Source organism: Chiloscyllium plagiosum, chromosome 2 (genome assembly GCF_004010195.1).
Source record: "Chiloscyllium plagiosum isolate BGI_BamShark_2017 chromosome 2, ASM401019v2, whole genome shotgun sequence".
Classification (NCBI taxonomy): domain Eukaryota; kingdom Metazoa; phylum Chordata; class Chondrichthyes; order Orectolobiformes; family Hemiscylliidae; genus Chiloscyllium; species Chiloscyllium plagiosum.
Genome location: NC_057711.1, coordinates 72,453,461 through 72,464,761, shown reverse-complemented (window position 1 = coordinate 72,464,761; position 11,301 = coordinate 72,453,461). Strand labels below are relative to the sequence as shown.

General features: G+C 42.2%; 1 long non-coding RNA gene across 1 annotated transcript; it reads left to right on the top strand.

Moving 5' to 3' along the window:
* Positions 1 to 3,134: 3,134 nt before the first annotated feature.
* On the top strand, positions 3,135 to 10,165 carry LOC122539221. Its single transcript, XR_006309006.1, has 4 exons — positions 3,135 to 3,407; positions 4,027 to 4,028; positions 5,773 to 5,784; positions 10,156 to 10,165. It is a non-coding gene; the product is annotated as an uncharacterized LOC122539221 (long non-coding RNA).
* The last annotated feature ends 1,136 nt before the right edge of the window (positions 10,166 to 11,301 follow it).

Here is an 11,301-nt window from a genome sequence, read left to right as displayed (position 1 = left end):
AGCTTCTGGCTATCTTCTTCATTTTGGCAATCCGCAGTGATGTTCATGTCATTGATTTAACACACATTTGCTTAGCTGTGGTGGAATGATGACCATAGGAGACATCTTGCTTGTACTGATGGTTCTCGCTTCCATGTGACAAATGGCTTCACGTCTAGGACTGTTCCTGTGATCCTAAGTACCATGTTCATCACTTTTGCTGGTAGTGGATCATTTTTCATTTCCTTCTTAACTTTGCCACATAACACCAGGCACTGATCATAAAGTTGTAGAGTCAAACAGCACAGAAACAGACCCTTCGGTCCAACAAGTCATTGCCAAATTTAATTCCAAAGTAAACTAATCTCACCTGGCTGCTCCTGGCACATATCCCCCAAACCTTTCTTATTCATGTAGTTATCTTATTGTCTTTTAAATGTAACTCTGTCCATATCCATCACTTCTTCAGGTAATTCACTCTATTCATGAACTACCCTCTGTGTGAAAAAATTGCCCCTCATATCTTTTTTAAATATCTCTCTTCTCACACCTTAAAAATATGCTCCCTAGTCTTGAAATCCACTATCTCACGGAAAAGATACCTACCATTAACTATCGTCTCCAACAATAGACAATCCATCCTTTACCCATTGACATTCAATGGTGTTACTGTCACTGAAAGCCCTACTATCAACATCCTTGAGGTTAACATTGGCCGAAAACTCAACTAGACTCATCCTGCAAATACAGTGACTACAAGAGCAGGTCAAAGGCTAGAAATACTGTGGCAAGTAACTCACCTATTGATTCCCCAAACCCTGGGCACCATCTCCAAGGCACAATCAGGAGTGTGATGGAATACTCCCCACTTACCTGGATGGGGGCAGCTCTAACAACACTCAAGAAGTTTGACACCATCCAGGACAAAGCAACCCACTTGATTGGCACCACATCCACAAACAGCCACTCCTTCCACCATCAGCACTCAGTATGCAGCGGCATGTACTATCTACAGGAAGCACTGAAGAAACTTGCTGTGCCTTCACTGTCACAGGGTTAAAATCTTGGAATTCCCTCCCTAATAACATTGTGCATCTACCTACAAAACACATACTTCCACAGTTCAAGAAGGTAGTTCACAACAATCTTCTCAAGGGCAACTAAGAATGGGCACTAAACGGTAGCCAAACCAATGGTGCCCATGTCTCATGATTGAATAAAAATTATTTTTATCATAGTGTGCTCTACTTGTTCAAAGCAGAAAATGACTACGTAAGAACTGTTTGTCGTCAATTCATTTGACAAAGGAAACCTCGAGACCTTCTCAGCATTACCATGTAACTTGGATTGCTGATACTTAATTGTACAAGTATGAGCTGATAGTAACAACATCGAACTCAGTGTACAGTTCACTTTTTGAGAAGGTATCTCTGTCTGTCAAATATTATGATCAGTAGTCTGTAGTCTGTTAGTAGGGTAAATTCCTATCCATAAAGGTATTGGTGGATTTCTTAATGCTAAAACTGATTCCTAGATCCTGTTTCTCTAACTCTAATTTCTCAGTTCTGCTTTGTTTAATAATCTTGATGCAAATATTATTGGCTTCTGTTTACCATTGGGCAATATGTGACTGTCTGCACTCCATTTGGTAGTACACCATGTGCTAATTGCAACAGTAACTTTGGATCGAAATGGGTCAGGAGTTCTGAATTTAATAAAACTTCTTTGGCTTGTTTAAAAGTTCTTGCACATTAATCTTCCCACTTTCAATTCTTGTTTTGGCATAATACATCGCACAATGGCTTGAGAATGGTTACAAGATTTGAGACAAACCTGCTGTAGCAATTTAGCAAACCTAAAAATGATTGTAATTGGCTTACGTTTTTCAGTGCAGGTGCATCAGTTACGTCATTTACTTTTGAAGATGACTTGTATAATCCTTTAGATCAATGACATGGCCTACATATTCAATGGAAGATTTAAAAGTTTACAAAGTTTAAAATCATACAACACCAGGTTATAGTCCAACAGGTTTAATTGGAAGCACTAGCTTTCGGAGCACTGCTCCTTCATTAGTTAAGAGCTCAGGCACTTGCTCTTTCAACTGAAACCCTTGCTTCTTTACCTGAACTTCTTGCTTTCTCAACTTTTTTTTCCAGTTCTAAAGGTGAGATTTCAGTTCCTTTGAACTGATTGGCATTTTTAGTCAGGGCTCTTTCTGTCCTAGTCACTTTCGAAATTTAAATATTTTGAATGAGTCTTCATCAGAAGTTTAACTTAGAGTCCAAGGTAGCTGCAGCAAAATTGTTGTGAGTTCAGTTCTGCCTTTCAGGATCTGTAGTAGAAGTGACTCATCAGAAAACCTGAAATATGACAGCTTGCTTCTAAGTGATTGTGAGTGAGAATAAATCACTTTCCACCACAATCAAATGATTGCCTTCATTATTCAAATTTGAGGACCCTGGTAGTTGTTCTTCATTCACCCTGTCAGAGTTCTATCTTTCCAGAGCAGGGCTACTAAGATTTCCTCTTACCTTATTTACTGTGACTGTGCAGTAGAATTCTATGTTATTCTGTCACTTGGCTATGCAGCTACTTATGAATAGACATCCACTGGGTTTTGGAGAAAGTGAGGCTTGCATAAATAAGTGGATCAGCTAAATTCTACCCATGCGATGATGTGATAGCTACAGCATTTGTCAGCTTCCCCACACTGAAAAATATTGAATCTTTCCATGGATTTGACCAACATATGTGTAAAGTAAGGACATTTAAGGATGGAATAGTGGCTCAATGGTTAGCTGACTGCCTCACAGGACGATGGACCTGGGTTCAATCCCAACCCTGGTGACTGTGTGGAGTTTGTATATTCCCTCTGTGTCTGTGTGGGTTTCCGCTGAGTACTCCACTTCCCTTCCACAGTCCAAATACATGCAAGTTAGGTGGTTTAGCTGTGGTAAATTGCCCCATAATGTGCAAGCTAGGTGGAAATGCAGGGTAATGGGGACTTTTCAGAGATGAAACTTTATTGCTGGAACAGCACAGCAGGTCATATAGATGGTGGATTTTGGGGAGTCGGGGTGAATTGAAAGCTTGGCTAGGTTGTTTGTTTGAAAAATTCAGACCAATAAGTCAGACAAGCCAGCTTGAGTTTCACAGAGTGATCTCCTGGGGATGCCTCTGTCGGACATTGCTGTTTGAGCATGAAGGAAATCTCGGGTATGATGCCTCTGATCGTGTACAGTCATGTTTGAAGCAGATGTTGAGCAGACAGCTGTGGCTGATGTTCTGATTATGTTCTGTTAATCTTTGTTCATTCATACCATAGGTTCATACGAAGTTTCATAATCGACAGGCACATGCTCCTGGCAGTGACACCTCCTGTCTTAGCTTCTCATACGATGGCAACACCCTGGCCTCACGTGGTGGTATGTGTCTGTTTCTGTACATATAAATATGTGCCTCGTAAGTACTGCGCAAGTGTTGCACCTCCTGCGGTTGCAAGGGAAGGTGTCGGGAGTGGTGGTTGGGTCGGTGGGGGGTGTGGGTCTGACAAGGGAGTCGCGGAGGGAGTGGTCTCTACGGAAAGCTGATAGGGGTGGGGAGGGAAATATATCCTTGGTGCTGGGGTCTGTTTGGAGGTGGCGGAAGTGACGGCGGATGATGCGCTGTACATGGAGATTGGTGGGGTGGTAGGTGAGGACCAGTGGGGTTCTGTCCTGGTGGCGGTTGGAGGGGCGGGGCTCAAGGGCGGGGGAGCGGGAAGTGGAGGAGATGCGGTGGAGGGCACCGTCGACCACGTTGGGGGGGAAATTGCGGTCCTTGAAGAAGGAGGCCATCTGTGTTGTACGTATTTTGAACTGGTCCTCCTGGGAGCAGATGCGGCGGAGACGAAGGAATTGGGAGAATGGGATGGCGTTTTTACAGGGGGCAGGATGGGAGGAGGTGTAGTCTAGGTAGCTGTGGGAGTCGGTTGGTTTGTAGTAGATGTCCGTGTTGATTCGGTCGCCTGAGATAGAAACAGAAAGGTCTAGGAATGGGAGGGAGGAGTCCGAGACTGTCCAGGTGAATTTGAGGTCGGGGTGGAAGGTGTTAGTGTAGTGGATGGACTGTTCAACCTCCTCGTGGGAGCACGAGGTAGCGCCGATACAGTCATCAATGTAGCGAAGGAAAAGATGGGGGGTGGGGCCAGTGTAGTTGCGGAAGATGGATTGTTCCACATACCCTACGAAGAGTCAGTGCAAACTCAATGGGCCAAATAACCTCTTTCTGCACTGTAGAAATTCTATGAAGGACACTACAGTTTGTCACTTTTGCACTAACGTAAGACACTAACTACCTGACAAAGAAACAGGGCTCCAAAAGCTTGTGCTTTCAAATAAATCGTTGGACTATAACCTGGGGTTGTGTGATTTTGAACTTTGTCCACCCCAATCCAACAACAGCACCTTCACATCATAACTAGTTTTACGAGCATTTTTTAGTTAATTTAGTCATCAAATGAAAAGCCATCCATTTCCTTTCTCAAATAAAAGCCTTGGAGCGCATGCTCAGTGAAACTGTCCAGCAGCAGGTCACACATTTTATGCAGAAAGTTTTCAATGTGCAGTCTGGGATGTTTTAACCAGCCCATTTAATGGATTTGGCCTGATCTGTGACAGGTTTTGTTCCATTGATGTCATTTGGTGAATAGAGCTGCAAGTTATCAATAAGATGCAGTAATTGCTGGAAGTGACTGAACACAATTTCTGGGTTTTGCACCATTCAGTCTTTTGATTATCAGTCAAACCAGAAGGTATCAGGCAGTAAAAGGTCACTGGATTGTTCCTTGATTTCTCTCTGCTATCTTGAAATATTTCAACATCGGCCCACTGCAGATACATTAAAAGGAATATAAATATCAAAAACTACACAGCTCGTGTTTTGTGTTAAAATGTATTACATTTTAATAATAAAAGAAAACAAAGAGGTAAATATTTTATTGTTTATCTGGGCTTACATGAAATAAGCAACTCAAAAGGGATTGAGGTGGTACAGGTTATATTGAAGAGACAATAATTCATGAGAGATGGTAATACAAGTGAATTGTTCAGGCCTTCCATAAGAGTGCAATATAACCTTCATCATCAATTCCGACTCTGTGTTGTCTTCATGCTGCAAGAATCAATGTTCAGTTTCAGAAACACTGGGTTGAATGTTATATTATTTTGATAAAGCCCAACTTACACTGAGTTTATTGGAGTGTTTTTTTTTGCTACGTGGCCTAGCAAGCTCTCCAACGTATTTTAACAAATTTGTTTAATTAACTACCGACAATGCCCCTGTGGTAGCCATCATGTCTGACTCCAGTTGCATCTTCCGTGTGTCGTTCTCTGAACTGTACACCATTCACTGGATTCCCAGAGTTCACCAGCACCTCTTGCTGCCGTGACATCTTTAGGTGTCTGTTGTGCAACCAGATAAGCACTGTCAATCCAGAGCTGTCCTGCACGGTTCCAGACATTCGCTCTAGACAAGGCAGACTTCCAGGATCCTGCTTTTCAGGCATGATCCTGGAAGTCCTGTGGAATGGGGTGGTATGCAGGCAGGGCTGACCTTATAGAGGTTTACAAAATTATGAGGGGCATGGATAGGGTAAATAGGCAAAACCTTTTCCCTGGGGTCAGGGAGTCTCGCACTAGAGGGCATAGGATTAGGGTCAGAGGGGAAAGATATAAAAGAGACCTAAGGGGCAACATTTTCACACAGAGGGTGGTATGGGTATGGAATGAGCTGCCAGAAGAAGTGGTGGAGGCTGACACAATTGTAACACTTAAGAGGCATTTGGATGAGTATATATGAATAGGAAGGGTTTGGAGGGATATAGGCCAGGTGCTAGCAGGTGGGACTAGATTGGGTTGGGATACCTGGTCGGCATGGACGGGTTGGACCGAAGGGTCTGTTTCCATGCTGTACATCTCTACGACTCTATGACTTCCTCACTCCTCAGGAGTAGCAGTCAAGGCCACGAAGCCAGACCATGTCAGTCCGGTCTGAGATTGCCACTGGGTCTAAAGTGCTTTCAGCTATCTAGAGGAATCGCTAGCATTTTAGGAAGAAAGTCAACAACTTTCTCTACTCCACCAACATATATCCAACCATCTCCTCTCCAATGCTTTACACTCACGATAAGTCTGCTAAAGTGTCTACCTCCCACCAAGGTATATGCTCTGCCACTCTCGCTATTATCTGCAACATATCCCTCATTCATTGTTGCTCACCCCAACGCCTTACAGCACTAATCCTGCAAACTCTCTGCATTGATGACACACACTCTTGGGAAACCTCCCCTCTTGCAACAAAAATACCTCTGTGCCACTCACTTTCATCTCGCTTAGTACCTGATACTTTCATTCCAACAGGAAAACAGCCCCCAACAGGCAGAAAGAGTCAGCACAGATGGTGGGCTGCCTGACATTCAGCTCCTTATCCCAAATGCAGAGAGGATCCTGACTGACAGCCCCAAGCGGTTGACTGACTGTGTCCAAATCCCTGAGCTGGTATCAGAGACTGCCTTTGACTGATTGTTTTGGTACCTCCTCAGCAAAAACTCTCCCCTTGACTTGACAGAGTCCAGTTCACAATCAGGTCAAGCTTCTTTCCTTTATGTCTGCATTAAACGGTAAGGCAAACAGACATAGAATGAGCTTCATATCTCTGGCTGAGGGACAAAGCACAAAAATGTACGACACAACAATGTGAAACAGGAAAGTTGAGCATCTAGGTAAATTCAGAATGAGTGTGCAAAGAGCACAGAGATGCAGCCTGGTCGAGTACAGGAGCGGGGTGCATTGTCCCTGGACGCAATATCCTTTACAACTGCATTAGAGTGGTAGTTATTCGCACAGCTCAAGCCAGGGCAATGATGTGCAAAAACACCCTGATCATAGACATGTCAAGTTGGTTCTGTGAGTTTGGCAGATATTGGACATTTGGCTAGGCGCACATGGAGTGTGTCCCCACATGTAGGTGTCCTGTGTCCAATATGGAGTTCCTTCAGAGCAAGCAGCAAGTTAAATTGGCCTGGTACGTATTTGGGGTTCCATGTCATGTTTCCTTGATGTCCAGCTTGCTTGCTGAGTTTGGTAAGATAGAAGGCTGAATATTAATGAGGAGATTTGGCAACTTGCTGCTGTTTAGCAAGAAATTCACCACATCGCTTGTGAACAGCATAAAAGATTACACAAGTTGGTCTCAAGCTTAAGATTGACTTCACCCCCTTCACACAATTCTGCCATGCATCTCACCATAGTCCATGTCATTTAAACCTCCTATAAGATTCTCGCCAAGGATTTTGGAGTAAAGGTGTGTAAGTTTTCTTCATAAGGTCTTGGGTTAATGATGCGTGACCATGATAATTTATGGATGTAGTGATGTTTGGATAATTGATTAGTTTAGAACTTTACAGAAATGTCTTAGAAATATCAATAGGGCGTGGCACGGTGACTCAGTGGTTAGCACTTCTGCCTCACAGTACCATGGACAGGGTTCAATTCCTGCCTAGGGCGACTGTCTGTGTGGAGGTTGTACATTCTCCCCGTGTTTGCGTGGGTTTCCTCCAGGTGCTCCGGTTTTGTCCCAAAATCAAAAGATGTGCAGGTCAGGTGAATTGGCCATGCTAAATTGCCCATAGTGTTAGGTGCATTAGTCAGGGACAAATATAGGGTACGGGAATGGGTCCAGATGGGTTACTCTTTGGAAGGTCAATGTATACTTTTTGGGCCAATGGGCCTGTTTCCATACTGTAAGGAATCAAATTTCTCTGGAAGAGAAACAGCACAGAACATGTCTCTCTTAAAAGCATAGTACCATTGAAGTCCCTAGTGGAATAGCATGGTTGCTCAATGGTTAGCACTGCTGCCTTACAGCACCAGGGACCCGAGTTCAATTCCAGCCTCGGGCAACTGTCTGTGTGGAGTTTGTACATTCTCCTTGTGTCTGCGTGGGTTTCCTCCCACAATCCAAAGATGTGCAGGTTATGTGAATCGGCCATGCTAAATTTCCCATAGTGTTCAGGGATGTGTAGGTTAGGTGCATTAGTCCGGGGGAAATGTAGATTAATAGTTAGGGAGAATGGGTCTGGATGGGTTACGCTTTGGAGGGTTGGTGTGGACTTGTTGGGCCAAATGGCCTGTTCCCACACAGTAGGGATTCCATGAAACACTTAGTTTTCTATTTTATATTGATATAGAGACATAAAACAGTTGAGTAGAATGGCCTATCCTGGAGTACTGCCAGGATATTAGCATTACATATTGAATATTATCTGTAATTTCATATGATATAGACTTTCTACCGAAGGGGCAGTACATGAAAAAGTGCTAGAAGGGGATTACCCACTGGTACTAGAAATTGTCCTCCCAGTTTATATAAACAGCAAACATGAGTCATTTGTTTTCAATTTATCATTAAGATTTCTAAAATTTCATTTATATGAAAAGTGTATTTCCAACGTTTTGTGAATAAAACCATAAACTCTTACAGAAGCTATTGGCAGTTTCATCAAATTAGAATCCTGTTTTATTCTTTATGTGCCATTTTTATTAATTTTACTTTATTTTACTCGCCTTGTAAATGCTACATTGCAGCTGCCTGGCATAAAGCTTACCCTGGCCTGCTTTTAATAGCTGGGTGTGATAATGAAACAATCCACAAAATGGGATTGCCTTTCTCTGGGTATCACAGTAAGCAGTCTGTTAACTGCAGAATGGGATTGAGTTAATGAGTGTAAAACGGGTACAAGTACATTTAAGATTATCTCGCTGGTTCAAGAAAGATCTTCCAGCATTAACGTTTTTAAAAACCTAATTCACACCAGCATCTCACAGCCCAAGGAGCATAATGTAATCACATACATAAAACTCAACAGATGACTAATAGAGGCTGAAGTAGGAGCCAGAAAAGAAAGTTGCAATTTATAAGGACCTGTCCTTCCTGCTATAGTGTTTAAATATTAAAATGAAAGTGTGTGTTATGTATGTAGGTAAAGAAGCAAATTTGAGTTCCATTATGCTTTTGTGGATAAGTGGAAGAGCAGCTTTTGTGGTTGCTTGAAACTATTAGTGCCTGGAGATAGCGTTCATACTAACACAAAGAAGGAATAACAATTACGTCAAGCTTTCTAAAGCCATGCTGTTTCTCAGCAGTGCACTTGTGCTCTGATTATTCATTCAGTGAATTCTATTCTATATTCTAACACAGCTAATCCTTTCTCCTTGGCTGTACAGTTTTCTGTGGCTGCAGGCAAATTTAGTGTCTTTATAAAGCTGGAAAAAGCATTACTTAAACCAGGATGTTTGGGACGCAAGTAGTTTGCCCTGAAGTTATTTGTGGACAATACAGTTAGATCAGCACTGGTAAAAATAATAGTCTTATTCAACTGTGATTCTATAGCAAACACATTCCTGTCACACTCACAGAAGTCTGTTAATAAGATCACAAATAACTGAATCTTTGCTCCACTCCATGAAGTGTTAGGCTTCATGATTTTTCAAATCATGTCTCATTTTTTCTTATTACAATTAGGAACTGATTCATCGGTCAACTTTGATAGATGTGTCAGGAAGAATTTGTTTCAGGAGAAACAGAAGAGTTAACTGGGTGGTGTTTAAAACATTAACAACCTGGTTCTTACAGAGGCTTATGAAAAATAATGGGAAAGCACACTTTAGGCCTGCATTATATCAGCGAATGCTATTTCATTTCATTAGTGGAACCATTCATGACACATTCATTGCTTTAGGGGCTGCTGTGTCATTTAACCAAACACAGTATACAGAGGTCTGAATTGTTTGAGGGTTTGTGCTTGTTATGAGCAATATGCAGGCCATAACTGGGTGCCCAGCTGTAGCAGTTCAGTTGTAGAAAGGTAGGAAATTGTTTAAGGACTTTTGTGGTGCAGTGATAGAGTCCCACCTCCTCTAGCAATGTCTAACAACATGTCATAACAGGTTGATTAGGTAATATTAGGAAATTGTTTCGCTGGTACTGTGGCAGAGTCCCTAGGTTTAGGCCAGAAGGCCTCGGTTCAAGTTTCTAGAGGTGTTTCATAGCATGTTTATATAGGTCGATGGAAAGTATCTAGCAAATTGCTCAGAGCTCCTGTGGCACCCTGGTAGTTCCTTACCTCTGAATCAGGAAACCTGGGTCCATGTCCTCCTGACTCCAGCAAAGTGTCTCTGAACAGGTTAATTAGGAAAATATGTAGAAAATTCCTTGGCTTCTATAATAAGCTTTATTTATATGTTGGCCTTGGGAGGGTAGAGCCTATTCCACATGTAAGGGAGTGGTAGATTCAGTGGGACCTCTGAAAGTATACAATGGTAGCAGGCAGAGTACTTAAAAGGGAACTGCTCTTTGTGGCTCTACCAATATTCTCTACATTCCCAAGATTTCTGGACTATTTCTTGAGCAGATACCTAAGCTGCTCATCAACTGATACAAACAGGCTGTTAATCCAAAGTACCCACTTCCCATTTTTTACCTGAATATTGCACATGTGCTTCAGCGACTGATGTAGAACACTGATTAATATATTTAAGCAGACTTGTGTCCAATACTTAAGAATATGAGAACATGAGAAATATGAGCTAATGGCCTGTTGAACCTTCTCCATCATTCAATAAGATTGTGACCAATCTGTTCTTGGTTAAAACTCCATTTTTGTGCCTCCTCTCCATAATTCCTGGCTCCCTTTTGGTTCAAAACTCTTTCCAGTTCAGCCTTGAATACATCCGCTCAGCTCTCTGGGATAGAGTTTTACAATAATTCAAGATGCTCTAAGAGAAGACATTCCTCATCTTTGTCTTACTTCTGTGACTCCTGATCCTGAGACTGATGCCTGCTGGTTTTAGATTCCCTTAGGAGATAAATACATATAGTCATGGTACTAATCCATTCACGGGTTTCCTGACGCTTGAACCAATTAGGTCGTGAGCATCAGGGTCAAAGTGCCATTTGTTCCCTGGCATCCTCTTCTTTGCCTAGACATCAGAAGTTGTTTGTGTGCTGAAATTCCATCGAACAAACTTGTTGCACTCCCAGTGTTGCATGCAGCATTGGCTCAGAAAAACATTTTGATGTTTATAATGAACTGGCTCTTATATTGTTAAGTCTTTTTATACTTAATATTCATTTCTATATCTTAGAGTTGAATCTTACCAAAAATTAGCAAAGTGTCATATCTGCTGTGTTTCATGTACTTCTCTTGTGAGGCCCAAAGTGTTCTCTCACTCTCCATCTCAAATTCATCTCATTAACCATGTATCCCACCTTTATAGTGCC